Source organism: Podarcis bocagei (genome assembly GCF_964188305.1).
Source record: "Podarcis bocagei genome assembly, chromosome: 8".
In the NCBI taxonomy this organism is placed as follows: Eukaryota; Metazoa; Chordata; class Lepidosauria; order Squamata; family Lacertidae; genus Podarcis; species Podarcis bocagei.
Genome location: NC_138133.1, coordinates 62,558,861 through 62,584,499, shown reverse-complemented (window position 1 = coordinate 62,584,499; position 25,639 = coordinate 62,558,861). Strand labels below are relative to the sequence as shown.

Genomic DNA, 25,639 nt, shown 5'->3' with positions numbered 1-25,639 from the left:
GCCTATGGGTACCAGGCAAATGGTTACATCCAAAGCTGCTCTGTGCGCAAAAACAATGCAATTTTGATTTATAGAGAAGGACAAATCTGTCTGTTCCAGTTTCTCAATTTCCCATACACTTTCCACATTTGCCACATCCTCCTGAAAATTCTTTTTGTACACATTTCTCATAATATACACATTTGGATGCAGTTTTGCATTTTGAAAGCAGTTGACCTGTGCACCTGCCATTTGCATAGAATGCCACTTCTATGCAATATTTCCCTAAACATTTCCATACAGTAGCATTGTCTATTGCTATTGTGACATCACTCTATTTCTGCAAGTAGCTTTTAAAAAGAAAAGAAAAATAACTAAAGATCACAGGTGATGTTTTTGTGTTTCATCAACTGCTACATATGGCTCCTTGCATAGGACTAACGTTCTTTTGTCCATTGATAGGCTCTGCTGATCTTTCCTTCTGGCTGCAGTGTATCATCCTGTATCAGGTGCTTCTTGGGAAGGTTCCCTAACCTTCAAAGAGTTCTATTTTGGAAATGTCCCAGTCGGTGTGTTTGGATCCCATCAGTTTCTCACTTGCTTCTCTCTCTCCCACTTTGATGGATCTTTAAATTCTCAGCAGTGTTAATTGATTCTCCAGGTTTTCTGTCCTTTCATTTCCAAATAGGTTGGTCCATCTTATTATTACAGTCTTGAAAGCAGAAGAACTCAAAACAAATAGCTTCCTGAAAATATTCTTTTGCTGTTCCTTTGACCTTGTCCTCTAATGCTGGTAAATTTCGACACTCGGCAAACTGCACTTTTTTAGCTGCACTCATCATTCTTTTCCCCACTGTCCTCCAGCCAGTTGGCATGCTAGAATCTCTCCATTTGCAGAAAGAAGCATGGTTCAGAGTTTTCCTCCAAGTCCCCTGTTACCCGATCACCCACTTTGGCAGATTGTAAAGAACACTAAATATACTGTGGAATGTCTGCATTTTCCACTTTTCCAACTTTCCTACATAACTCCATTCGGAGTCATGAGAGCTCAATTCTTCTATACCACTTTTAAAGCAATTAACTTACAAAATGTTAGTGCTAAAATACACTCCCCCAAGACTCCAGGGGTTGCAAAGCTTTCATTTCTTTATTTAAACCATGCTTGCTCTGCCTAGTTTTCAGTGTCATATCAGTGTAGCTCAAAGTGTTCACAGAGGATAATCAAATGTAAGAGAACATTCATTGCACCAGAATCAACATCTTGATTCCTCAGTTTGCTGGGCTCACAAATGAATGCTTAGAACTGGCCGCACCCTGACAGCTGCATTAGCACTGTGTGACAAACATAAATATGCACGGTCTGTGTTGCCATTGATACAAGTGGATATGCTACTGCACATTTTTAGGATTAAATTATGTGACAATTTTTGAATTGTCAAAGCCAATGGGGATTTCTAAGTTGATTTTCAATTCACTATTACAATACGTACAAACATCTGAAACTTCTGCAGTAGTAGTTCTAGGCTGGGTGACTTCAAGTGCTCTAAATAAGAAAGCAAAGAAGGAGTTCAAAAACTTTGGGTTGTTTATTTCAGTGTCTGGTTAGTGAGAACACTCTTGGCTAAGACCCTCTGTCTTAGGGCCTAAGATGACCCACACACCATGCTCATTATTATTAATCAATTTGCCATAACCGAAATAAATTTTAAAAAATGTCCAGTAGCACCTTAGAGACCTACTAAGTTTGTTCTGGGTATAAGCTTTTGATTTGTATTCTGAAATTCATTGCCTTTGTATACTAGGTAGGCAGGCACTCTTTGTGTTTAGTTTTAGATGACAGCTTAAAGCATTTATATTTACACAAGCTTACCCAAATTAATGGGCTCTGATCTTTGCCTTTTATGTGCACTGCTTTGAGAATGTTTTTCTTGATTTAGTAGTATAGAAATTGAAGTACAAAACAAATATGCTCAGATTAGTATTGATAGAATTGCAAGACTTGTGTCCCCTGCCCCCCCCATTACTAACAATTAGATTAAATATTTCACTATTCAGGTAATGTGCAAGAGACAGTGTGGGATAGTTGACAGTGTTGGACTTGGATCAGGGAAATCCAAGTTCAGATCAGTGGTCAGTCATATAATTTGCTGAGTGATCTTACATCAATTCCAACATAGCTTCCCTCACATATTTGTTATAAAGATAAGATTGATGGGAGATAACAGACATGCCACTCTGAGCAACTTGGAAGATAAAAATTAAATAAAAACATATTCCAAGAGTATGTTAAGAACAAGAACTTTAAGGTGTTTGCTATTAATCTCCTTGTTCCGAAGAAATTAAACTTACAAAGAAAGTGTATGAATGTTTCCTTGAAAGTTCCACTGAGTTCAGTGAGGCATACTCTCTAGTAAATGTGCTTAGAGTTTTATTCATAGGGTGTTCTGGTTTTTGCTGTGTTTGTGATTCCATTATACTTTAATGGAATTGCACCTCAGTTGTTGAAACTTATCCAGAGGTTACTAGAATATCTCTATCATCTGGTTAGAATTTCATTACAAAAGAGCAGGAATAGACAAACCTGTCAATTTTCCACTCTTAAGTTCAATTGTCCACAGCAGTTTGTGATTAAAAAAAAAACATTATGAAATTTCTCCTAATTCTCTTGTATGTAGTTTTGCCTAATATGCCTATTTTTGCAAAGCCATTTTTACGCTTTGCCCTAGAATATACATTTTTATACACAATGTTATACCCATTGCTTGGAAACAGAACTGTGTTGCAAAAGTCAAAGAGATACAAATTTCAAAGGATGGCTGTGTTTTTGTCCACCTATTGTTTTGGAAAATATTGAATAGGTAGGTCCACCTTTAAATGAAAACTTAATTGAAAATCTTCCCCATATATAAGTGGTAATAAAGAAAATGGCATCGGGATATATTCCTCCCCCCTCCCCCCATTAATATATAAATAGAGCAATTTCATTTCTGCCATGCTTCTCAAATTTATTGCCAAGTACATATAACTTGGCTGAAATAACTAAGGGAAATCAGAATGGAGATCTTGCTCTTATTACCCAAGAGACACACTGCCGTCTGCCTGGGTTTTGATAGCTGTAGTTGTTTGTATTCACTTAATCAAAAACAAGAAATTCCCAGGGAAAAGAAATACCAGGTTTTGTCATTCTCCTTGTAGGAGAAGGGAAGAGTTAAAGTTGGTGAACATGGGACAAAAGAAAGATTAGTCTTCTTTGATAAATGTCAGGTTTTTCATACTTACAGCCAGTTTTAAAATGATTGATTGATTTTATTTATTATATTTCTGTGCCTCTTTTCATTCACACAAATTGCAAAGTGGATTACAAACAATAAATAACAATAACATAATAGAACATCACAAATACAACATAAATTCTATAGAATAATTAACAAATTATCAGGAAACAAAGTCTACAAAACACTATTAACAAAACAAATAAGCTAAACAGCACAATTACAATTCACAAAGTACTGCAGCAGTTATAATTTATAAAACAATACAGTGGTACCTCGGGTTAAGTACTTAATTCGTTCCAGAGGTCCGTTCTTAACCTGAAACTATTCTCTCTTTTTTAAAAGTAATATTTATTAAGATTTTACAAACATTAAAAAGTTTCAAAGTTTAGGCTTAACGAGTAAGAACAAAAAATAACCCTAAGAAAAGAAAGAAGAGCTACAAAAATACAAAAACAGAACACATGAAAAATACAAAATAGAAAACAGTTAACGAAAAGAAACAAAAAGAAAAGAAAAAGATCAATAATTTCATATCTTATACTTCATTTACTAGTTTCCTGACCTCCTCACACCTCCCTTTTTGTATTCCAGTTCAGATATTTAATTCGGCAAATCCTTACCCTCTGTCAGTTATCTTTACTCAGTATCTTAACCTATTATAACCATGTGTTTGTAACCATTATCAATCCATATTTACATATTCTTGATAATCTTTTTACCAATACCACTTATTTTCCATCCGACATCATTTTAACATTCTTTAATTTTACAGTATTTCTGCAAATAGTCTCTTAACCTGAAACTATTCTTAACCTGAAGCACCACTTTAGGTAGTGGGGCCTCCTGCTGTTGCCGCGCCGCCGGAGCGTGATTTCTGTTCTTATCCTGAAGCAAAGTTCTTAACCCAAGGTACTATTTCTGGGTTAGCAGAGTCTGTAACCTGAAGCTTATGTAACCTGAAGCGTATGTAACCCGAGGTACCACTGTATTAACAACATTAACAAAATAGCAACCAAAAAATAAACTAAGCACTGTTGAATTCATGCGCACATTCACCCCATCCCCATGACTTATGATCTTCTTTTAAATGAACATGATTGTTATCGCGGGGGGGGGGGGAGCTACACTGAAGTAAAAGGATTGCTTAATGTATGATAATTCTGTGCCCTGGGTTACTCCGATGTCTTATATACCCCAGGGGATAGTAATGTAAAGCAAAGATGGGGGAAAGGGAAACTTTTGAAACATTCCTTCCTCTATTTTACACAATGGAAAGTTTTAAAGGAAGTTTCAGAGAGACCTGATTCTAAAATAACATAAAATTGCACAATTGATGACACAATCTGTAAATTTAGCAGATTTGAAATTCTATTAGTACATCATATAGGAAATACTGGTATAGATGGAGCAAGGCTGCCTGTATAGTCAAAATGGTGCCATCCATGCACAAGAGAGGTATCAGCAGGCATGCGAGAGGGGAGTCCCAAGGTTTTCAGGAGTAACAAGCAATTTTAGGGTAGGAAAACCCTAAGATGAGGGGCAATACAGTGGTACCTCAGGTTACAAATGCTTCAGGTTACAGACTCTGCTAACCCAGAAATAGTACCTTGGGTTGAGAACTTTGCTTCAGGATGAGAACAGAAACCATGCGGCGGCAGTGGAGGCGCGGTGGCAGCAGGAGGCCCCATTAGCTAAAGTGGTACTTCAGGTTAAGAACAGTTTCAGGTTAAGAACGGACTTCCAGAACGAATTAAGTTCTTAACCAGAGGTACCACTGTACCCAAACCGGCCCAATGTGTACTAAGCATGCTCATTGGGTGTGGAAAAACTTTGTGGGGCAGGGGGTGGAGACAGAAAAACAGAGATACAGGGGGAATGAGTTGGAGTATTCTGGAAGAAGGTATGGCTGGCTGGCTGGAACTTGAACAGGAACACTTAGCAGTGAGCACTTCATTATGGGTCCCAGGGGTATTATATTAATCTTTAGAAAGGTTGCCAGGAAATATCACTGCAAAACAAATGTGAACCTTCCTTTCCTCTGAGAAACATGATTAGCTTCATGAAAACCCGTTTTGTCCAGTGTAATTCAAGTACAAATTTCAGCTGATAAATTTGGCCAAATTGGAAAGACGGTAGGTTTCGTGATGCAAATAAGTGATCCAGAGGATAAATTCAGGTACACGTAGGAGCGTCCATGAACTCAGCTGAACTTGCACCATTTATTTGCTTGTTGTTGTTTTTTACCCATGGAACAGCTGCTCCCTTATGTGCTGCATGAGCTGCTTTGGAATCTCTCTTGTGCTTCAAAAGTGACTTACAATCTAACATGACACAGTGCTGACTTGCGAGGGCCATAGCATCTGCTTTGCATGCAGAATGCCCCAAGTTCAATTCCTGGGCTGAAAAGGACTCTTTTCATGAACCCTGGCAAATCACTACCTGTGCTGGTCCCGTGGGCTAACCAAGAGGCGAGGTCCGAGTCCAGTCTGAGGTCAAAGGTGCAATATGGAGGCAGTCCATAAAAGTTGAAGCTGGATGCAGGGCAGGTAGTCGGGTGAGGTCAGGAGCTCCGGCAGGATAGCAGGACAGGGTTCAGGCAGGAACTGTCAACCAACGAAGTTGCTCCCGCAACTTGGGACTGGGGCTAGCTGGCTTGTATCTGCCCCGAGGCACAGGGCGGCCCCGATCCTCAGGTGACTCGCCTCTCCTGCAGGAGGCGAGCACTCCTGCAGGAACTTAGTTCCCTCCACCTCTCTGCCCTGAGCCTCTGCAGCTCAGGAGAGGCTGGAGGGTTACCGGACCCAGAGGCAACCTCAGCTTCCTCTGACGGAGCTGAGAGTGGAGCACCTGCAGGCAATGGGTCCTCCATCACCTCCGGAGCCAGAGCAGACCCAGCTGGTGCCTGCACCAGAGGATCCAGCACAGGTGAGGACCCTTCAGGCTCATGCCCCAGACCCGGCTCAGCTGGTTCTGGAGGCGGGGAATCCTGTGCAGGCTGGGATCCCTCAGTTTCAGCATCCGAATCCCAGGCCATCACACTACCAGTTAGTGCACACAGTACACAGCTAGATGGACTAATCTTCTGACTTGGCATAAGACAGGTTCTCGTGTTTCTATGATTTGATGAAAGGAAACACAGCGGTGTAGCTAGCTGCTCGGGTGCCGGGTGCAGCGTGTGCGTCCTGCAGCTGAGGTGGGGTGAGCTGCCCATGGGGGCAGGGCGCACTGAGTGGAGCCTCCCCCTAAGCTGTAGGGCAGCTGAGGGAGAGGTGGAGGGCAGATGCAAGTCCCACACTGCCGTTTTAGGCAGCGCGGAGCCTGCAGACGCCCAAGCCACCACATCACTCCCAGGAGAGACGCGTGGTTCAGGCACGCTGCAGGTCCCACAGTAAGTGCCAGCCTCTGCAGTGTGGTGCCCAGTGCCAGCCGCATTTTGTTACATTTGTTGAATGAACTAAAAGGTTCCGTGAGCCCATTTTTTTAAAAACTCACATTTTTGTCATTTTGTCAGCCCCCTCAGGGATGACACCCGGGGTGGACCGCACCCCACCACACCCCTTCCTCCGCCACTGAGGAAACTTGCCAATTTACTCACAGGGTCTTCTTTTCGTTTTGAAAGGCTTCTCGTTTTGCAGTAAATAAATTACTTTACAATCTCCTGTTCAAGAAAGAGATGCTGCTCAGTAGTGATGCAGGGAAGGTCGTCCCCCCCCCCCATCTTTTGACTACTCTTTCTTGTTTTGTTGTAGTCCGGAAACAATTGCACATGTTTAAACTCTTATTACGATCACTGTGACTTAAGTGTATTGGATGGACTGTACTGTGTGTTTAAGAAGATTAATGGAATATATTCCGTTCAGAAATTACGAAAGAGGGTTTGGGTTTTTTTAAAAAATGCAGCTGAAAGCAGGAAGGGTGGAGGAAGGTAGAAGTAGTAGCAAAATAACCACAAACAGATGTGAAGCCATCACCCTGCATATTTTGCACACAGTTAAATGATGTGTGTTACATGAGTCACATTGTAAGCTACTTGACAATAAGCAGACAGTCTTTATTATTTATTTTTTGTGTGTGCAGATATAGTTAATTACAAAGTCAGGGAATAGAACAGTTGGGGAGCTTTAAAAATAAATAAATAAATAAATAAAGCCACAAACTGAGACTCTAAAAGGATAATCCTCTTATTCCTGTGAGTTGCTTTTATTATACATTACAGTGGAATAATAGAAATGGGATGGCAATCTCTCTAGATATTTGCTCTTGGGAGTCTTAAAAACACTGTTGGTATTTTTATAGAGGCCTTTGACAGTGTTGTTTGGATTACAAACCACACAGAAGTATTCTAAAGGCAGGAATCAAGTGTGCATTTTATATTTATTTTGTCCACCGTTAGGAGTACTGTTAGACTTCATTTAAATTCATAATCCATTTTATGTATGTCTGAGGCTCAAGACATGGTAATGGGAGGTCTAGACAGGGATTTAACAATATTTTGAATAACTGGCAGCATAGTTATAAGTGAAGAGATCTCTCTTTCTAAAATATCCCTACTTCAAAGACATTCTTCAATACACAGATCACAATAATGGTGAGATTTACAACAACAGAAGTATGGTTGTTATCTGTGAGGTTATTTAGGGATACACAGAAACCTCTAGCTAAAGCAGCTGCCAGTGCCTCAGGCTTTGAAGTTAGTGCTTTGGGTTTGCTCATCCTGAAAAAGCAGCATTCGGAAGGCTGCTAGCTATCTCATGCAAGTATACAGGGCTGAGGTTTCTTAGGGTGAATGTTATCTGACAGAAACTTTACTGTGGGTCTCCTAGTGCCTTAGGAATGCCTTAGTTCTAAGATCCTAATCCTGAAGTAAGGCACTCTGAATGAAGGCCTTTGACTATATGTTTTTGCTAATGGAAGTGGATCAGTGGAGAGTGTTTGCTTCAGAGCTCCAATGATGGAATTCAAACCCCGTAACAGCTATGACTGCAAGGCAGGTTCGCTTCCCTTTTCACCCACTCCACAAATTGATTTATTCATATGACTGTGGATAGTAAAGCACTTTGCATGCAGGAGTTCTATTAAAGCCAGACCATTGGGCCATCTAGTCATAGCTGTCAATTTTCCCCTTTTTAAAAGGGAAATTCCCTTATTCCGAATAGGATTCCTTGCCAGAAAAGGGAAAAGTTGACAGCTATGCATCTAGCTCAGAATTGTCTACACTGACTGGCAGTGGCTCTCCAGGGTTTTTCGGGTAGGCGTTTTCCCAGCCCTTCCTTGAGATCACTTTCTGGGGATCTTGCAAGGCAAATACTCTACCGCGGAGCTGTGACCCTTTCCAATATAATGGATCCATGTTTGTAAGCTTGGGTGTTCACTTTCGCCTTCAGAATGGTTTTACTGCTCTTGGTGGGAAAGGTACTCTCTTTTTTTTTTTTTAAAAGATTTTTATTGGTTTTACAAAAAAATTTTAAAACAATACAAACATATAAAAAGACATACAAACATGTATAGTTTCGTACCCTTTTTTTCATAATCCTTGTTTCTCGACTCCCCCATACCTCCCCTTTCTGTATCCCAATGTCCAAAGTTTTTCAGCAACTTCTAAATAGTTCTGTCAAACCTCTGTCCTCTTAATCTTTCCTTCATTCTAATCTTATATCGCTGTAACCCTTTCTTTCTCAAAGCCTCGACATTCTAACATTCATGCAGTTTATAGTAGTCCTTAAGGTAAATTTTAAACTTCTTCCATTCTTCTTCCGCCGTCTCCTTCCCCTGATCATGGATTCTGCCAGTCATCTCAGCCAATGTCATGTAGTCCATCACTTTCATCTGCCATTCTTCCAGGGTGGGTAGATCTTGTGTCTTCCAATACTTTGCGATAAGTATTCTTGCTGCTGTCGTGGCGTACATAAAGAAAATTCTGTCTTTCTTTGACACCAATTGGCCGACTATGCCCAAGAGAAAGGCCTCTGGTTTCTTAGGAAAAGTACATTTAAGTACCTTTTTCATTTCATTATATATCATTTCCCAGAAAGCCTTAATCTTCGGGCACGTCCACCAAAGGTGATAGAAAGTACCTTCAGTTTCTTTACACTTCCAACACTTATTGTCAGGCAAATGGTAAATTTTTGCTAGCTTGACTGGGGTCATGTACCACCTGTAGATCATTTTCATAATGTTTTCCTTTAAGGCATTACATGCCGTGAATTTTATACCGGTGTTCCACAACCATTCCCAGTCAGCGAACATAATGTTATGACCAATGTCCTGTGCCCACTTGATCATAGCCGATTTAACTGTTTCATCTTGTGTATTCCATTTCAGCAGCAAATTATACATTCTTGACAGATTCTTAGTATTGGGTTCTAACAATTCCGTCTCTAATTTTGATTTTTCCACCTGGAAGCCAATTTTCCTATCTTGTTTGTAAACCTCCATTATTTGATAATAATGGAGCCAGTCTTGTACTTTTGGTTTCAATTTCTCGTGACTCTGTAATTTCAATTGGTCTCCATCTTGTTCCAAAATTTCCCAAAAGGTACTCTCAAGTGGTGAAGAGTCCAATAGGCTGATTTGGTCCATCTACAAGTTTTTCATCTAAGAAGCCCCACCAAGTGCTTCTTCCCCATGGGAACTCCTGAGGAGAAAAGCACAGCAAATTGCATGATGACTTAAGTGTTCACGAGCCATTAAGCCAGTCCTTGTACCTGATTACAACTTCCCCAGTTGACAAGCTGCTGCTGTGTATTACGTTCTGCTAAACAAAAAGGTTGCTTGGCAACCAGGTTGCTCTAATCTTAGTGCAAGTTACTTGCGTGTGCTGCAGTCTTTGGCCAGTTTTGCAGCACTTGTAAAACCGCAAGCATTGGGGTGAAACATATATAGTTGGGTATATAACCAGTCCGAGTTGATGGGGCTGTCAGTGGCCTGTTGTGTCTCATCATTGCACAATGAGACCAGAACCTGAGCAGAATCGCCAATTCTAACCACAAGAAAACCCCTTAGAGCCTTCAGGAATCCATCAGATTCCATTTGTTTCCAGGACTACCTGAATTCCCCACCACCATCTGCAGAGGTGAGTTGTTGTTGTGAGTCCAAAGCTCACCAGAAACTGGTATGTCATAGAACTGAATCAAAGAACTATACAGTTGAAGGCCTCCCAGGGCTCACCTAGTCCAACACTGCAATGCAGGAATCTCAGCTAAAGAATCCCTGACAAAGGACCATCTGACCTCTGTTTAAAAACCTCCAAGGAAGCGAACTGGATTGTACAACTCTTTCATCCATTCCCCCCCCCCCCATCAGAACACCCATCTCTGCTCTTGGAACAAAGATGAAAGCCTGGGTATGGCTTGCTGAATGTGGTGGACCAATAACCACTCGAGTTAGCCCCATGGAAACCATGATGTCCCAAGCCAACCCTTCAGAGAGGCTCAGCATGAACATGGAAATCATCCAATTCCTGGGTGACCTTCCTGGGGTGCAAGCCTGGGCAGTATGTATGGAAATCCTAGGCTGCCCGCCCCAGACAACAAGACCTCCTCTTAGCCTTGCTGAAGAGGTCCAAAGGAAAACAGAGCAATACATTTGGCACCAGCTGTCTTAGGGATTCCGCTCTGGATTTGTGTAAGGTTTCCTCCTTAGCCTTTCCTTCTGCAGAAGATATCTCGCAAGGCAGCAGAGGTTTAAGATCAAAAGCTTAGCAGGAAACTAAGAACACTGAATGTTTCCTGACACTGAATCAAGCCATTGGTTCACCTAGCTTAGCATTGTCTACATTGGCTGGTAATGGCACTCCAGGGTTTCAGACGGGATTCTTTCTCAGCCCTACCTAGAGATGCCTGGGACTGAACTTGGGACCTTCTGCATGCAAAGCAGCTGTTCTACCGCTGTGCTACATCCCTTCCCCTTAGGAAAGCCTGCCTTAGCATTATTCCTGGCAGAGTCTTCCTGACTGGGTTTCCCACATTCTGTAGCACCTACAAATAATAGCAATCATTTATTATTTATATCTGGGTTGCCCCAGCCACTCTGGGTGGCTTCCAGCATAATATAAAAACACAATGAGACATCAAACATTTAAAACTTCCCTATACAGGGCTGCCTTCAGATGTCTTCTAAGTGTATTTATCTGTTTTACATCTGACTGGAGGGTGTTCCACAGGGCAGGCTCCACTACCGAGAAGACCCTCACTGCCTGGTTCCCTGTAACTTCACTTCTCACAGGGAACCTCCAGAAGGCCCTCGGAGGTGGACCTCAATGTCCAGGCTCAATAATGGGGTTGAATACGCTTCTTCAGGTATACAGGGTTGACGCCGTTTAGGGCTATAAAGGTCAGCACTGACACTTTGAATTGTGCTCAGAAACGTACTGGGAGCCAGTGTAGATCCTTTAGGACTGGTGTCATATGGTTCCAGCGGTCACTCCCAGCCAGCAGTCTAGCAGCCACATTCTAGATTAGTTGTAGTTTCTGAGTCACCTTAAAAGGTAGCCCTATGTAGAACACATTACAGTAGTCCAAAGATGGGTGCAGCGATGTAGCAAGAGCTAGATGAGCATCTGAGGCAGATTTGACTCTGACAAGAAGTCAGCATGATTCTTCCTGAGTAATAGACATTTGGCAAAGGGTTTCTCAGAAAGCAGATTTCTTGTCACTCAGTATTTGGAACAGGAACATTGTGTGGCTGCCAAGTTCTTCCCAGCTTTCTTCAGCAGGCTGAAACGGACTAGGAGTGACAAATTCAGGGTTGACCTCACCACAATGTAATGTGACGCAGTCTACCTCAGGTGGCAAATTCTAAGCAATATGTGTGTTTTTTTCTTTATATGGGACGTAATTTGTAAAAAGAATTCCAGTCTAGAGCAGAGGAGTGCAATTTATTAATTAATTTATTTATTTTTTCATTTATTTATTTATTTGATTGATTGATTGATTGATTGAGGTGTTAAAAATAGAAAAGAAAACCCTTCAGGACCCACCTCTAATCCCAGTTTCATGTGTGCAACTAGTGTTGTCTCTGTTTCAACCTTCTCATTCAGATCCAAAAAAAGATGCAGTCTTTTATTCTCCCAGCAAAATCATGGTGAACCTTAATTAGTCAGTATTTATACAGCAGCATGTAAATATAAAATGCTTTTGACATCTCAATTATTATAATGACCATGTGAAATTTGTTTGAAGCTCAGATTTGGAAAAGAGCAAAGCTTTCAAACTGCATTTTCCTTGAAATGACTTGTGAGTTCAGAGCTTATCTCTTTTCTCCCTTGAAAATAGAAAATGTTAAGTTTCTGCCACCCTGCCCCGGAAAGGTCAAATCCAACTGTTTGGAGGAGTTCCTCCCCCCACTCCCAAAAAAATCTTGAGTTCTGTGGGTGTGTTTAGTCACAGTGGGTAAATCTGCAAGCGAAGCAGGACACACAGACTCTGAGATCGATTCTGCCTGTTCAGCAGATGGTTTGACACAATATGCTGCACTGCACGCCTGCTGAGTCCTAAAGGCAAATGTGCCATAAGTAACCTTGCCATAAGCCTGTTAATGCAAAGGCAATTTTCTATTTTAAACTCTGTAAAGCTCCCCCTTTGTTTGCCGCCTGTCTGTTTACAGAAGCTGCTGTACAAGAGCATAGCAGATTGTTTGCTCTAATAATACAACTAAGCCCTAAGGTCAAACTGCACTTCCATTTATCCCGCACAAAATAGTGATACTTGTTGCTTATCACATGACGAGTGTGCTGAGTTGTACTGAAAATGTCTGAAAGCAGCACATGAACGCTCAGGCAGATGGGGGGGAAGAGACTATTGCCTGCCTTTTATTACAGGATGGGTTTGTGTGCCACTTAATGGCACAAGAGGCTTCTAAGTGGGTTAACAAAATAAAAAAGTCAGTTACACAAAGATTAAAACAGAAACATCCACAATTAAAACACTGCGAACAAGTCATGTCTCCAGGCATCAGCAGAAGCAACTAGTGATTCAGTCCTGAGCATCTTTGACATACAGTTCAGGTTGCTGGACTGCTTTAGATAGCTAAAGTCACTAGCTAAAGTGACTTTAGCTAGCTTTAGATAGCTAAAGTGGAGCCAGCTTGCCATCCAATTAAAATACTTCAAGAGAAGCAAATGTACCATAAAGGTACCTTGCAAGTACCATAAAGTAAAATGGCCATGAAACTAATCACGGCAGACAGAAGGATATTTTAACTGTCAAGATGATGTCTGAAGTGTCGCTTGCAAAATGACAAGTAGTGTTCCAGCTATATAGTGTCACTGTGGATTCCAAGCCTTGCATGCACATTTTTTTAATAAAGATGAGACAAATTTCTGTAAGTTTTCTGTTGCATCTCAAACTATGGGCAGGATCTTCTGCTAGCAGGTTATGCGAGTTGCGATACACTTGGGAGGGTGTCCTCTAACTTTTGTCAAAATATTGGGTACTAGGCAGTCGAAAGAGATCTATATAATGCAAGCTGTGCACTCCCTGAGCTAGTCTAAAAGGACCAAGCTTGGTAGAGCTTCTCAACCATACTGAGAAAAGGTTAACATAAGAAGGTAAGACCATAATAAGAACGGCCTGCTGAATCAGGCCAATGGCTAATCTCATCCATCATTCTGTTTTCACAGTAGCCAATCAGACACCCTTGTGAACTCTGCAAGCAGGACATGAGCTAAGCAGCACTCTGCTCACCTATGATTCAGCAACTGGTATAGTGGAGGTAGAACACAGGCACTATGCCTAGTAATTCAAGTAGTTCTTTATACATTCTGTGTAAACCAGCATCTTCCAGGGCATCTAACTATGGGTACGGACAGGACTGCTAATAGTGTCTTGCAGAACCCTGCTCATCCTGTTCTGAAGGAACATCTGCCATTTATCAAGCTCTATGTTCCCCTTCCTTATTTTTAAAAAATGCAGCGCTTATTTTTGGCTAGCTTACTTGAAAAGTTGGGATATGTAGAAATTTAGCCAGTCTGAACAGAAAAGAACTGAGGGCCTTAGCAATGATGAGTTTGAAACCTGAGTATTAACTGGCAGCAGTTACCCAAGTCAGGGGGCTATCATGTCTTGAGTGTTTATAACATTTGCTCATGCTTATTCCTTTTTCCTCCCTCAAGTTTTGTGGGGATCTCTCTTAAATGTTTGATTGCAAAATTCAAGACCCTTCTCATCTTGGGCCATGTGAGTCTGACTGTGAGCTAGCATATGATATATTACTTGGTGATGTGCATATACTTATCAGGAGACCTTATCCAAACAGAAGTCTTAAGTGCAGTTCCATGTAAGATTCGATCAGCTTCTAAGAAAGTATGACAGGATATGTGTGTGGCTGCTATTTTGGGTTTATCAGATTTGAAAACTCACTTGCCATGCAAAATGTTATGAAAAGTCTCTCCATGCCCCCTCTTCATTATTATTAAGAAAAGTAACCCAGTTATGTTTGGAAGGAGTGATGCTTTAGCTGTGAAGATTTCCAATATTATATTAGTAGCAGATTATTATATTTTATAATTATATTTATCCTGCCAGATTAAAGGGAAAGGAAACCTACTACAGTGGTACCTCGCAAGACGAATGCCTCGCAAGACAGAAAACTCGCAAGACGAAATGGTTTTTGGTTTTTTGAGTTGCTTCGCAAGACGATTTTGCCTATGGGCTTGCTTCGCAAGACGGAAACATCTTGCAAGTTTGTTTCCTTTTTCTTAAAACCGTTAATACAGTTGCGACTTGACTTCGAGGAGTAACTCATAGCACGCGGTGTGGTAGCCTTTTTTGAGGTTTTTGAAGACTTTGGTAATTTTTGAAGCTTTTCCAAAACTTTTCCGAAACCGTGCTTCGCAAGAAGAAAAAATTGCAAGACAAAAAAACTCGCGGAATGAATTAATTTCGTCTTGCGAGGCACCACTGTAATTTAAAATGGTTCTCCCAGGGCCATGGGATAACTCTCATTGCTTCAATGCCTTGGACAGAATGTGTGATTTTATATTTCTGTTTGTGCAAGAGAAAGGAAGGCCAGTAAACTGAACATAGTGCAGATTTAAACAGTTTAACACAAATTCAGTTTGTGTTTTATTTATTATAAATGGGTGTTCCAGAAGAAAAACAAGTCATAATGTACCTGTGGCATGCATATGCTAGCGGAAAGCAATGCGTTTCAAAATGCATCTGGAAGAATACCTGAAGTGATTGTAAACTGCTGCTTTCAGTTGTGCTGAGTTCATAAGAATTGAATTCTTCAGTTGTTTGTTTTTCTAAGTATTGGAATACTTAAACCCAGCCATTCTGGCCAACTATCAGGGATGATTGAAGCTGTAGTCCTGCAACATATGGAGGGATTAAATGCAATTTTCTGAGTCTTTTGTTTCTTTAAATTCCATCTGTTTGTAATTCAGATGTTGTTGTTCAACATATTTATAAACGACTTTGATGAAGGAATTGAAGGGATGCTCATCACATTTGCAGAAGACACCAAAGTGGGAGGGATAGCTAATGCCACTAAAGAAAGAATCGGGATTCAAGAAGACCTTAACAGATTGGAGAATTCTGCCCAAACTAACAAAATGAGTTTAAATAGGGACAAATGTAAGGTTCTACACTTAGGCAGGAAGAACTAGATGCACAAATATAAGATGGAGGACACCTGATTTACTAGTAGTACATGTGAAAAGGATCTAGGGGTCTTAGTGGACCATAAGCTTAACATGAGTCAACAGTGTGATGCAGAAGCAAAAAAAGCTAATGCTATTCTAGGCTGCATCAACAGAAGTATAGTCTCCAGATCAGTACGGTGGTACCTCGGGTTAAGAACTTAATTCGTTCCCAGGGTCCGTTCTTAACCTGAAACTGTTCTTAACCTGAAGCACCACTTTAGCTAATGGTGCCTCCCGCTGCCGCTGCGCCCCTGCTGCGCGATTTCTATTCTCATTCTGAAGCAAAGTCCTTAACCCGAGGTACTATTTCTGGGTTAGCGGAGTCTGTAACCTGAGGTACCACTGTAATAGTAATAGTACCACTCTGTTCTGCCTTGGCCAGACTACACCTGGAATACTATGTCCAATTCTGGGCACCATAACTTAAGAAGCATGTTGACAAGCTGGAATGTGTGCAGAGGAGGGCAACTAAGGTGATAAAGGGTCTGGAAACCAAACCTTATGAAGAGAAGTTGAAGGAGCAGTGTATGTTTAGCCTAGAATATCCATCTTCAAATATCTCAAGGGCTGTCACATGGAAGAGTGAACAAGCATGTTTTTTCCTGAGCTGGAGGGGAGGACTTAAACCAATGGCTTCAAGTTACAAGAAAGGAGTTTCCGACTAAACATCAGGAAGAACTTTCCGACAGTAAGAGCTGTCAGTAAGAGCTCTCCTTCCTTGGAGGCTTTTAAGCAGTGGTTGCATGGCCATCTGCCATAGGTGCTTTAGCTGCGATTCCTGCATTGGGGTTGGACTAAATGACCCTCAGGGCCCCTTCCAACTCTACAATTCTATTATTATTCTAAGACCCCTGGTGTGGTGAGCATGGTTTCAGTTCTGCTCATATACAGACACTTTCTGCAAAAGTATTCTACAGCTTAAGGAAGCTACAGGTATTGCTCAGTTTCCTCTAGGAAACTGCCCAAGACTATGCTGTGCCTACTGGCATGAGATGTCCCAAGGGGGAGTGGGGAAATTGGTCAGAGAAACAGATGCAATCTTGAGAATGGATGGCATCTGTAGTCAAGATGAAGTGAAAAATATTGTCAAGGACAGCAAGGGCTGGAGCACTGACACATTAAAAGCCTTTTCAACTGCTTTAATTAGCAAGGTAAAATTATGTACAGTCAAAGTGCTTCTGCAAACAACATTTTTAAAATTGAATTAGCTCTGCCTCTCCTGGAACTGTCAGCTGTCACAAATTTATGGTGTCACAACTGAAAAACGCATTTCATGAAGAGAGCTTTAATTTCTGGGCTTTTTATTGCTTCTCCACACATACATCAAGCTAAAAAGCTATCAGGGTGCATTTTCCCTGTCTAAGTGGCACTGGCCTTACACCATGTGTCAAAAAATAAGTAAATGTAAGGGTAAAAAAAAAATGCTTCCAAATTCGTTCTGCTTTTATGACTGGTTTGGTTGCCGGACTCCAGAATACAGTTTACCTTCTTGCTAGGAAATCAATCCTCAGCTGTTTCTTTTCTTTTTCTTGTTTGAAACCATTTTAATTGAAATTTCACCATATACTGCTTGCAGATACATTTTGGAATTACATCACTCCAATAAAAACAAACTAATAAATAAATAAAAATAGTACATCAAAAGTCATTGCACACAAATTCACAGACAAAGTACATGACATATATACACAATAATTTTAACATTGCATATGTTGTTGTTTTTTCTCTCTCTCTCTTTGACAGGCAGATGCCAAAGCTCACATAATCCAAGCTCGGATCACCCTTTTCTAATCCTGGTGGAGGTCTAAACAATTGAATTCTTTAAGTGTAAGTGATCATGGCTGTATATTATATCCAGGAAACCATTGAGAATTTGGAACTAGGGAAGGCAGGGATTGCATCAGTAAGCTCTTAATGCATAAGCACTGTAATTACATTCCTGAAACTCGAATGTGTGTGTGTGTGTGTGTGTGTGTGTGAGAGAGAGAGAGAGAGAGAGAGAGAGAGAGAGAGAATGATATACCATAATTAGGCAATAATGTATGCTGTGGTCATTTATTAGGTAAGGCTGCATTCCCTAAGTACCACACTATAGACATTAATTAAGTAGTTAGTGAAGCCCATAGGAAACAACACATCGCCTTATTACTATTCATGAACACTTCCGTGATGCCTCTGCTATCAATATTTAGGTTCCCTTGGCGTGCAAGATAGGTGCTCTGCAATTTGAACTACTGTTCCATTTAATTTCCATCTGAAGGGTGGCTAACTCAGGCTGCAATCCAAGTTCGCCTTATGCCAGGCTGTGGGGGGTTTCGATTGTGTGGGCACATCCCTCCACTCACTTTGCAGCCTCCTCTTGGCTGCTGTCAGAGTAACACTTGCATCCCTCTGCTGGGATGTAGACCCCCCCCCTTCCACCCACCAAATGGGGCATACCTGCCAGCAGAGCCTGATGAAAGTTCCCAAATTAGGTTAGTCCAAGGGTGGGGCTGAGCTGACCAATGGTGTTCTGGATCCTGAGGTGCTCTCACAGCCATCACCAGGCCTGAGTGGGGCTCAATTATTTATTTCCTTATTTAAACTGCAGGTGTCCCAGCGATTGGTCCCAGTCTGCCTGCCTCCAACTTTCTGCAACCACCTTTGTGGGTGGGTGGGCTGCAAATGGGATGGTAGCTCTGCTGCTTCAGAGAGCCTCAGTGGGGGCAGCAAGCAGTTTGGATTTTTCTGCCTACAGCTTTGCAGGTCAATAGGTTTGAAGTCATGATGAGCTCAGGATGAAACATAAGGTCTAGTTTTCAGAGCACAGGACACCTTGCGTGGACCCATTGCCTTTCTTTTCTGTGTTGAAATATGGTCACAAAAGGTTTCTTTTTATTTGGCAAAAAGCCATAGGCACCTTCATCAGAAAACTCTCTTTAAGCAATGTATGTAATAAAATGCAGGTTACGATCTGCACAACCTTATATATATTCTGTCTGGGTAGGGTGGCTGAAATCTCTCCCAGAACATCTCAACTCTTTAGGGTCCTTGCATTTCCTAGGGTCTTTCCTCAGAGTGGGGGACTGTCGGTTTGGAGACCCAGGACTTGAGACACTTCTGTATGGGGGGGGGAGCAAATGAGGGGGAGGCCAGTACACAGAGGCCGCGTTTGGAGAAAAAGCAGTGGCAATTCTGTTTCAGGTGGCAATAAATCTTGCACCATCCCCGGTGGGTCTGTCAGGCAATGCAACAGTCGGAGGATATTTGAGGGGCAAAGGTTGGGGTTTTCAGTTGAGCTATAAGGAGATGGTGGTAAAATGGGTGGCATTTGAAGTGCTCTCTCAGGACTAATGGAATCTGATGAGGACATTTTGTACTTCCAGTGCAGAAGTGTATGCCTGGCAGTCATGGGACTGGATTTCCAGTGTAGACAAGAAAGCGGCTGCCCTGAAGGAGAAGCAGAGGGATATGGAGGGGAAGTCCTAAAAAGAGAGATCTTGGGGTGCAACAAGGACCAGAAGTCCTGCCAAACAGCACCCAGAGAAGCAAGAGGAAAGGGAGGAGAATGGGGAAGAAATCAAACAATTCTCCCAAAGCAAAATGTCTCAGAGCATGAGAAGGGACTGATTGACACTGTCAAAGGTGGAACAAAGTTCATCCGTGACAAATGGACACAGGAAAGAGCTCTGAGCTTAGCTGCCAGAAATCTTCAAGAGGGGAGGGCAAATCCAATGGAATGATAAGAATATGTACCAGGTTGCAGAGGTCAAAGGGATAATTTAGGAATTTGAGGCAACAAGAGGAAATTCCTTGTCTGAAACAGATTGTTGGATGATAAAATAACTAAAGAGGATAAATAAGAAAAGGGCACCATTTGTTCTTATTTAAATGACTATTAATGATCAGTTTTATTTTTCCTGGAGACCCAAATACATATTCAAAAAGAAATAAAAAGCAAATCTCTGATTGTGTGTTCCTTGAAAAAGATAAAAATGAAAGGATGGTAACCTACCAGTATGTTTGCATTTGAAAAGTATATGTCTGTGTGCATATGTGTTCACATACCCATATTCAATGTAATTGGCTATGCATACGCGCCTCATTTACCTTGGTATCAAGCAAGGGGGTGTTGAAAAAGATGGAATTTATAGCATCATTGTAGCTACAGTTCACACATGTTCACTGAACATTGTAAATTGGATTAGAAATAACGGCAACACCCTAATAAACAGAAAAGGTGTTAAAACTGAGCTTTGACAGCTTGAGTGCATCTGCATCTCTGATTATCTCATGCATGCTTCTTGCAATAATCTTTTGGACTGACTGATCCTGTTTTAGCACCTCTCCTGTGCTTATCTGTGGCTTTATGGTGGAGTCCTTCCTTTGTATGGATTTTCCTGACACATATTAAAAAAAATTATCCTTTTGCAGTACAGTTTTTTCATATTTTGACAGGGCAGAAACAGTGGTGAGAGCAAGCTTCTCTCAAGATCAGATAATCACAATGACACTAGCTTTGAAAGATGTAAGTGTGGAATTCTTATGACTTTGCAGCTTCCACTGGAGTCAAGTGTTATTGTTAAGTTAGTCCAAAATAATAAGAAGCAAAACAGCCAGCAAAATTCCATTCCTTAAGATAAATTCACATTCTCATGTGGACCTTTTGACAAGCTCTAAACACTCCTTCTTGTAGGGTATCAGGAATGGATTAAAATCAGATACCCAAGACTCACACAGCCACCATCTAGATCTCTCTGTAAGCTTGTATATTTATTTATTTACTTGCATGTGAAAAGTGCAAGCTAAATAGTGTTCGATGTATTAAATGCCTTTTCGTTATATTTAGGATTTTTATCATAGCTCTAATACTTTGCTGTGGCAATTAATATGCAAGCAATCTCTCTATATATTTTTATGTGTTTGAGGAGGGGGTGCAGGCCTTCTTCATTCCCTGCATGTAGGAAGTGTTAAAAGCTAATCAAGCTTTCTAATTCCAAGAAATAGCCTTGGTGAGGTGATGGGGATTAAAGAACTCAGTGCCAGACGGAGCCCCTCTTCCTCAACAGATAAAGCCAGAGTAGAGAGTGGGGAATTGATGCAATTTAGAAGTACAGTCGTACCTCGGAAGTCGGACAGAATCCATTTTGTAAGTCCGTTTGACTTCTAAAATGTTCGACTTCCAAAGCGCAGCTTCTGACTGGATTCAGGAAGCTCCTGCAGCCAATCGGAAGCCTCGGAAGCCGTGGAAGCCCTGTCAGACGTTCGGCTTCCAAAAGAAGGTTCAGAAACCGGAACACTCACTTCCGGTTTTTGATTGTTTGGGAGCAGGAACTTTTGATTCCTAAGGCATTTGGGAGCCGATGTATGACTGTAAAACACTAGAGAGCAATGTTCGATTTCTGTTTGAATCCAAGGCTGTGGCTATGAGAGAAACAAGACCCTTTTGAGGTACTAATGCTGTGAGGCCCTCCATTGTAGGCTCAGGATGTATATATGTGTAAATAAGCCATATATCATGAAGATACCACAGTCTCTGCTATGCCTCGTTTCAAAATGAATCCTGGCTAAGTGCCTGGAACCCCTGGAATCTTGCACTGCTCGTAGACTGGGGTGGCATGCAACAATATGCATTTGTGAGCAGACTGGATAGCATTAAAAGTTGTCAATACATTCCTGTAGGGTAGTTACTGGTAGTGAAATGAAATTTTAGAGAAGTAAGCATCGGTGTTAAAAACTGCAGATCCAGAATCTGCAAGTTAACCATCTTATCATAATCCGCCCACTTATATGGCAAAAGCCGGGGGGGAGCATCAGATATGGACAATAATCCACTAAAATGTAGATAATATTGGTTTTATAAGACAATACCAAACACCCCGTCCTGTGTAGAAGTGCTGGAATGGGACTCCACTGTAAGTCAACTAGGTTAAGCTAGGCAAGTTCTGGCATTTTCTCGCGTTAACAGCATTTATGTGTGCACAACTTGCATTCGAGACACAAGTATGTGCTTGTTAATATCACATGCAGAACTCTGTGCAAAAGACCACAATTAAATTGTACTGAAATATCTGTGAAATGTTAATCAGAGGTGCAAAATGTGGCTTGTGTTACAATGCATTGGGAGTCTACAAAAACGTGAGTGCTTTGGAGCACTCAAAGGGAACAGTGGTTTAATGCTGCCACCTTGTGCCCAAGAGTTGAACAAGTACATCTACAGGCAATAACTGCTCCAACGTCACAACAGAATTGTTCTTTAAGCTCACGCTTCTAGTTTTAAAATTTAACAAGCTTGTGAACTATTAAAAACTTTTGTTACCTATGAGAGTAGAAAATTCTGTATGCTTGAGCTCAGAATAATTACTTACTCTAAATCAAACATCCCTGTCTCTTCATGAATTTGAGATCAGTTAATTTCAAATAGGCAGAGCTTGGTGCAAATTAATATTTATTCCACAAGACTTTTTTTTTTAATAGCAAAGATGGAGAATTTTCAGTTCCCTTGGTTATTCAGAACTTCTGAGCCATCTTTGCCCACCCCCACCCCCCATGGACATCTGCAAGGCGAGAGCTTGCTTCCGCAGGAGCAGAACTGCTCATTGAGGTGTAGGGTCATAAGGTTACTCTCTGCCATATGAAGAAAGTAAAGGTAAAGGGACCCCTGGCCATTAGGTCCAGTCATGGCTGACACTGGGGTTGCGGCGCTCATCTCACTTTATTGGCCAAGGGAGCCGGTGTACAGCTTCTGGGTCATGTGGCCAGTATGACTAAGCCGCTTCTGGCGAACCAGAGCAGCGCACGGTAACGCCATTTACCTTCCCACCAGAGCGGTACCTATTTATCTACTTGCACTTCATGCTTTCAAACTGCTAGGTTGGCAGGAGATGGAGAATGTAAGAGCCTGCAAAAGGCCCATCCAGTTCAGCAACGTGTTCTTAGAGTAGCCAACCAAATGCCTCTATAAGAGGCCTGATAGCAGGAAATGAGCACTATAGCAGTGTTTCCCAACCGGTGTTCCGCGGCACACTAATGTGCCGCTGAACGTTGCCTTGTGTTCCGTGGGAGGGAGACGGGCGAGTCGGGCGGCGAGAGGCGGGGCGGCGGCGGCGAGCACACGCGGGGCGGCGAGCGAGTGAGCTCCCACATCCCATCGCCGCTCGCTTCGGCCGGCCTACTGGAGGAAGGCGCGAAAACCTCGCGCATGCGCAGGCCTTCCGCCTGCGACAGCCCAGTAGGCCGGCTGAAGCGAGCGACGATGGGATGTGGGAGGGAGGGAGCTCGCCGCCCCGCGTGTGCTCGCCGCCCGACTCGCCCGCCTCCCTCCCACGGCACACCAGCCTACCTCCGTGGGAGGGAGGCGGGCGAGTCGGGCGGCGAGAGGCGGGGCGGCGGCGGCGAGCGCCTCGGGTGAGTCAGTCCGGCCTTAAGCCCTCCTGCAGTTTATTATATGGAGTTTCCTTCTTTCTGATGAAACGATATGCTTTTTTGCAGCAGCTCCAGGTGCTTCCTCTCCCCTCCCTCCCCCCTCGCTTGTGATGCAATTCCCGCAGCAATTTACACGGCTGGGAACCCGGGAGGCGCTAGGACCCAGCCGAGCTCGCCGTGTGAGTTCTGGCTGCGGCTGGACTGCTCGGCTCGAGTTACGGAGCTCCCCGACGTGCCGAGCTCGCCGTCTCACCGACCGGCCTCCTCCTCCTCTACCCGAGGAATTGCAACAAAACCCGCCCTTATCAGCTCCGTGGCGGTCAGTCGATAGCGCGGCCCTGCGCGCACTAGCGCCCAGACATGAGCTGACGTCAATGCAGGCGCAATAATAATAATAATAAAACCCGTGTTATTTTTTGCCGATCCAAAGTGCTGGCAGGGTGGCCAACACTTAACGTGTGAACCCGAGTCCGACACGGGCCCCGACCCGCTTTTACATCACTCCTCTTGTGCATTGCAAGGAAAAGCCCGATGAAAATGCGCCTAATACCAAGTACTTTTGCGGGGAGTGGGGGTGTCCTGATCTTTGCAGCAACAAAACACGCACACATCCCTCTACAGGCCACTTTGTGGAAGATTCACTTCTTCGGCTGCTTGTCAAAATAATGTAACCTGACTGCTAATGCAACTGTTACTTTTCGTGGCCATATACCTACACGGTTAAGGTCTTTGGGAGAGCACACTGTAAATAGAAACTTACACTTTTGTGCCTCCCTCCCGGCGTGACGCTGCGCGCTGACGTCACGGGGCTGTAATGGTGGTGTGCCTCGAGATTTTTTTCATCAAACAAGTGTGCCTTTGCCCAAAAAAGGTTGGGAAACACTGCACTATAGCACTTTCCCCACTTGTGATTCCCAGCACCTGGAATTCAGCGGCATGCTGTTTCCGACAGTGAAGGTACAATGTAGCCATTGTGGCCGGTAGCTTTTATCCTCCATTAATTTGTCTCTTTGGAAGTTATCCATGTTATTGCTTAGTGCACGAGTGACGGGGTTCAGGTAACCACAAGACCTTGGGATGCAGACAGCAGCACATTCCTTCTGCTACTTTAACTGCATAGAATCCCTTCATGCATGTGGCAAATGAAGGCAAATCCAGGCCTTTTCGACAAACGAATCACTTTTGTAGTATTGTAAACTTGTGTAGTAGTCTGTTACTTTTGTCTTATTCCTAAAAGCTTTGAGTGAGATCATATTGTGCTGGCACTCTTGAACTTTAACTGACCTGAAACAGGTATTGTATTTTTAAAAAGCAGAACAGAACATTTGTTTCGCTACTGTTGTTTGAAAATGCTGCCAAGCTTTTCAGGATCACCACAGATGCTCCTGGCTAATATGCAGCTATTTCAAATGGGTATATCTCATTTTTCCATGGTGTGGTTCAGCACCCAACCTGAATAGCTGCTTTAAAAGCTCCTTTGCTGGATAAATACAGTACTACAGCACAATTTGGCTTTTTAAAAATGAGTATTTCTGAGTTTGACTATCAAACTGGGACATCTGAATCTTTAGAAATTGGCTGTTGCATAGACAATTAACGCAAATTAGTAGACAAATAGGTGTGTCAATTCATCTTCATCGATGTTATACTTACAACTTTTCCCTTTCTTGCTTTTATCCAGAGTTGTTAAAATATATTTATTTCCAGTTCTAGGGTTGTAGCCAACTGAATGCACTGAAATTAATGGGTCTAAGTTGGTCATACCCGTTAATTTCAATGGGCCTCCTATAAGTAGAACTACTGTTTGATTCAAGCCCCATAATCCTATTGGTTTCCCTCTTTTTGATTAAAGTCAGACTATGGGGGGGGGGATCCAGACTGTGGTTGCAGTCCTCTACAACATACCTAGAAATAAGTCCCACTGAAATTACGGGGGCTGCTTTTGAGTAGATATGCATAGGATTGCACTGTTAAGTTAGCTGCACTAAGGTCCCACTGAAATCCACATGAAAAACTTGGTTGGCAGGCTTGGTTCCCACTGGGGCTTAAGTTCAACAAATTTAGTCCGGATTCATTGCTATGAAATACCATCATTTTCCTCTCTAAACTTGATCACATGCAGACATTCTCCCTTGCTAGGGGTAGTATAGTAGGCTAAAAGATGTAGCTACTAATCAGGAAGTGACTAGTTTTGTTTATTGACTCTGCCATGAACTCATCAGGTACTATGTTGTGATACAGCGTCATTCCAGGCACATTGGTGAGGAGAAATAGTGGTCAAGATAGCTTTCAGTCCAATCCAACAGCAACGCACTTGTGCAACCTCAAAAAAACCTCT

At 42.3% G+C, this 25,639-nt stretch overlaps 2 long non-coding RNA genes across 4 annotated transcripts in view; one reads left to right on the top strand and one right to left on the bottom strand.

Annotated features, from left to right (window-relative positions):
• Positions 1-20,561, top strand: part of LOC308593116 — a 90,263-nt gene extending 69,702 nt beyond the window's left edge. For 2 of the 3 annotated variants that reach the window (XR_014010741.1, XR_014010742.1), the window contains exon 3: positions 17,641-20,561. This is a non-coding gene — a long non-coding RNA (uncharacterized lncRNA). The remainder of the gene's footprint in view (positions 1-17,640) is intronic. The other variant, XR_014010740.1, reaches the window with a different exon arrangement.
• Positions 1-25,639, bottom strand: part of LOC308593159 — a 350,716-nt gene that overhangs the window by 139,720 nt on the left and 185,357 nt on the right. The gene's annotated exons all lie outside the window — the stretch shown is intronic.